The 5,019-nt window shown below is 35.2% G+C and overlaps 1 protein-coding gene across 2 annotated transcripts in view; it reads right to left on the reverse strand.

Annotated features, from left to right (window-relative positions):
* Nucleotides 1-1,799: 1,799 nt before the first annotated feature.
* LOC106868268 (uncharacterized) overlaps nt 1,800-5,019 on the reverse strand; it is a 54,952-nt gene continuing 51,732 nt past the window's right edge. The window contains exon 5 of one of the 2 annotated variants that reach the window (XM_052975925.2): nt 1,800-2,092. The gene's annotated coding sequence lies outside the window, so the exon portion shown is untranslated. The remainder of the gene's footprint in view (nt 2,093-5,019) is intronic. The other variant, XM_052975923.2, reaches the window with a different exon arrangement.

Consider the following 5,019-nt stretch of genomic DNA (forward strand, 5'->3'; position numbering starts at 1 on the left):
CCGTAGGGAGCCTGTTATCGACTTTTATCGAAATCCAATTGAACTGGATGTTAGTTTAACATATATGCAAAATTTCATGAAGATTGGTTCGCTAGTATAGGCAGCAAGATGGTAACAGACAGAAATTGCCATTTTTATATAAGATTTGTTTTGGCATTATTATTAAGTAATAACTATAAATATGTCAGTTTTTTTAAAATTTGCCCGATTTCATTGAAATAGATAGTTAATTCTGAGACATCCTGTATTTACTCCAGTTGTAGTGAATAGTTGAATAAATTATGGATATCTCTAGTTCGTGAGTTGGTATCGTAGTACACTATTTTGATGGAATTATTTCCCTACTAAGTCGAACATCTGTTCTCACGTACACTATACACGTTTTGCAACTGCGCACGCAGAAAAGAAATTAATGTGTACACAGAGAAAAAATTAGTTGCAGAAAATAATGCTAACAACAAATTAATTTCTTTTTAATTTTGGTTTGTTTATAATGAAAGATTATAAACATTCAGTATACATATATTACTCCAACTTTGGAGACATTAAATTATAATTCACTCCGTCATGGTTTGAACTCAGAACAATATATTGCTGCTATTTATATAAGCCAAATCTGTTTTGACCAGACCATTGCCAGCATTCCACATGAAAAACAAGCATTATCTACTCGTAATTAGGCGTGATGAAACAAAGGCTGATAAAGTATTTCACTCAGAGACGGATTTGATCTCGCAAGCTATGAGCAAGTAGACTAATATCTTATCCATGCGATCAATCGCTTATACATATCCCAGATCGATGTCCAGTTACAACTTGCTTCAGCAATACAATAATAGTATTTTCAGGTCTTTTGTGATTTCTTTCTGCTGAAATAATCGATCATTCTGTAATCTCCTTATATCATATAGTTGAATTTTTATTCATTGGTTATTAAGCATATCCCGAACATGTTAATGAAAAGAGAGGCTTCACATTGTTTGATAAGAAGACGAGATGCTATTGTTTATAACTTCCTCATATGAACCAAAATTGGAATACAGGGTGGCTTTCATGCAGACATTAAACACTTGTCTAACTAACCTTGTATTCCATCTCACTGAAATATTATCAACATTCTTATTTACCATCTAACTACTAACCAGTAAACATTCACTAAAGATGACGTCTAGAATTGTAAAAGGAATTCCTAGGAACAGTGGCCACTACCAGAGAGCCTCAGTTAACTTGAATAAAAGCGCAAAGCTGATGTGTAAATAAAAGAATATTATATCAACACAGTTGCTTTACCAGTTCATAGAGACTAGAAGTAAATATCTTTGATTTATGTGCTTTCAATAATTTATCTTTCAATAAAAGATAAAAGACTTAGTATTGGCATTGTGAAGCAAAAAATCGATCTTGCAATAATAGAAGTGTGAATATTTGTTTATTCAGATAAGCAATCTCCTTAGATCATTTTTCGATTCCTTATTAGAACTTTCAATATGATAATTTCAACTATTGTAAGCTGAGTACCATTTTATACTTACCTATACTTCTATGGTGAACAAAAGTGCAAAAGTGAACTACCAACAAGCTGAGACAGGGATCCGATTTCGATTCCTAGTTAAAACTGTTACGTTTCATTTTCACTGCAGATACAGTTGGGAAATGTGTAGATCCACAAATATGACAAAGATAGACACCAAATGTAAATATTGTGAAGAATTTCCTCTAAATTTCTGTCAAACGTGTCTTGTGCAGATGAAAATACACACTGAGGTTACAAATAGCTAACAAAATAATGAAAGCCTTCATACAAAATTATCAACTTTATTTTTTTTTTCTCTTTTATTCAAGTCAACAAGTGTATTTTTTTTCACTGAGAGCAAATGTTACTGTTCCGAGGAATTAATTTTACCTTGTGCTCATTTTGATGAAAATATTTGTTAGTTAATAACTGTCCCAGTTACGTTCTCTCATGCCAAAGTCAGTTTGTAATGGGTTCGGTACAAGACCAATGATATAATTACCATACGAAGCCCTGGGATTGATGTAATCAACTAAAATCTCATGAATACCGTAACTCAGCATGGTCATAGTCGAATGGCTAAAAGAGTAAAAGAACAAAAGAAAGAATATTAAAAGGATTGAGAGCGATATAGCTTCAGAAAAATGCAATTATGAGAAGATTGGTAAGGACTGGCATAAATGGTTTAAAATTTTGGCACAAGGCCAGCAATTTCGGGAAGCTGGGAGATAAGCCGACTACATCGACTCCAGTGTTCAACTGGTACTTAATTTATCGACCCCGAAAGGATGAAAGACAAAGTCGACCTTGCCGGAATTTGAACTCAGTACGTAAAGATGGACGAAATGCCACTAAGCATTTTTCTCGGCATGCTAGCGATTCAGCCAGCTCACTACCTTGGATCGGCATAATAAATCGTATGCAGGGCAATCTTAGCAGGATTATAGACCCCCGGACAAATCAATGCACTAAGCCCTGTAGTATTTATCTATTGATAACAATTCACAGCTTACATAGATCAGAATTGGGCCCCTAAACCAATCGGGCCTCATGGCAATTGCCTCGTACACCCATACCTTAACCCTCCAACGTTTAAAACGGCCACATCAGGCACAATTATTCTGTCTGTTTACATTCAAACCAGCTAGATCTGGTATTTAACACCTACCCTATAATGTCATCCCAAAAATAACCAATCACATCATCGAAATCTTGAAGCTACGAGATAATATATGATTAACTCTAAACACTGTGGATAAATAAGCATTTCTTTTAACAGGATAATCTGAATGCTAAAGGGTTAAGACGACAGTTTACTTACATCTTCATTATTCTCCTTATAATCTTTTCTACTCTAGGTACAAGGCCCGAAATTTTGGGAGAGGGGGCCAGTCGATTAGATCGACCCAGTACGCAACTGGTACTTAAATTATCGACCCCGAAAGGATGAAAGGCAAAGCCAACCTCGGCGGAATTTGAACTCAGAACGTAAAGACAGACCTCAATACCGCTAAGCATTTCGCCCGGTGTGCTAACGTTTCTGCCAACTCGCCGCCTTATTATTCTCCTTATAATGACGGACATACAGGAGTTTTATGTTAAGTCTTAAAGCGTTGAGTTGTAAGTGTAGACTAACCTTCGTGGTATCAGGAACACCAAAGAATATTTTATTATATTAAAATTACATTGATAAGACTAATTCGTGTTAATGACATTTCTTGTCAGGGAAAACAAGACGCTAAACACGATAATTCTCAAACATTTAAAAACTCACACGTCTGTTATTGCACCATCAAGTTTTGCTGAAGAATACGAGCGTTAAGTCATTCGTATTTTCTCAATTATTGAAAACGCATTAATAAACTCATAAGACTATGGCACCCGCCTCATATAGGATTGTCGCTATTCAATACTGGAAACCTCAGACGATAATGATTATGGACAGAGACTATTATAAACACAAAACATTGTAACATCTAAAAGATCAAAACTACTTTGAGGAAAACATCAAGAAACCCGAAAAAAAACAATAATCAATAAAATCAGAACATTAATTCACCAACACCCAGATTCCTCCACAGGTAAGGAAATAGACTACTTATTTAACTGTGTAATGATAGATAGCAATTTCTACGGATTACCCAAGATCCACGAAAGCTCAGAAATACAGAGAGCCACAAATGAACATAAGAACCAATACAAAAAATTACTAAGACCCGCTGATCTCAAATTGAGACCAATAGTTGCTGGGCCTCAATTCCCAACACAGGACTAAGTCAACTTTTGGATATACTCCTTAAGCCCCTATGCTCATTAATACTCAGCTATATTCGAGATGACATGGATTTCCTCAAATACATTCCACCCACTGTCTCAGAAGGTATTATCCTTACAAGCCTCGACGTCAATAATCTTTATACTAATATACCTCACACTTTGGGGGTTTGGAAGCAATCAAACACTTGGTAGAAAACATAGAGGTAAGATAAGCGAGCGCTTCAAAACGAACTTCATTACCAAGAACGCACGCCTGATACTAGAAAAGAACACAGTTAGCTTTGATTGTAAAATATATCGTCAAATAAAAAGCACAGCTATGGTAATGAAATTTGCTATGGTGACGAAATTTGCACAGCTATGGTGACGAAATAAGGTAACCTGGTTGTGGGTTTCTTAGAAGAAAAACTGTACGAGGAAGTAGAGAAAGATTTTAACCAAAATTTCAAGAAATATGCCATTGAAAAGTGGAAACGATTAATCTACAAATATTTGATAACCTCCTCAACACTCTTCACCCATCTTTCAAATTGGCGAAAGAAACCACTTATAATGACCTACTATTCTAGACTTTCGTGTAAAAATACGTGACTCCACAGTCGCAACGGATATCTTTTACAAAAACAAACGGACAAGCACCAATACTTGAACTTCTACTCTTGCCATCTTTCACACATTCCATACAGTATGGCAAGTATCTGTGTAATAGTTGTTGATACAAAAATACGTCAAATTCAACTTCATAAATTCAAATGCTTCCTAAAAACAGAATTACCGCTTAAAATTATTAAGTTATGGAATTATAAATGCGATGAAGCTGGACGTCACGCAACTGAGGACACCAAAGAAAACAAATTAAAGAAAATACTATTCCATTTACCAATACACACAATCCTGGAGTAACCAAGATGTTTCACACTATAAAAAGAATTACCAAAACTCCTACAAAGCCTCAAAAGGAAAAAATTGGTTAATGAAAAGTTTTTACGAAACAATAAACGTCATCCACAAAATCTTTAATAACATCTCACGCGGGCAAAATTCACACCAGAGAATAATTCAGAATTCTCCATGAAAGACTGTGGAGATAACAGATGTGGAACATGTAACAACAACTTCAAATATTTAGACAGTGGTTCCCACATAAAATTCACAAGTGGATTCTCCTTCAAAATAAATGCAGATATGAACAGACGAAACCAACAATTCCCTTTGCCAACGTGCAACTT

Source organism: Octopus bimaculoides, chromosome 2 (assembly GCF_046866305.1).
Source record: "Octopus bimaculoides isolate indiv1 chromosome 2, ASM4686630v1, whole genome shotgun sequence".
Taxonomy (NCBI): domain Eukaryota; kingdom Metazoa; phylum Mollusca; class Cephalopoda; order Octopoda; family Octopodidae; genus Octopus; species Octopus bimaculoides.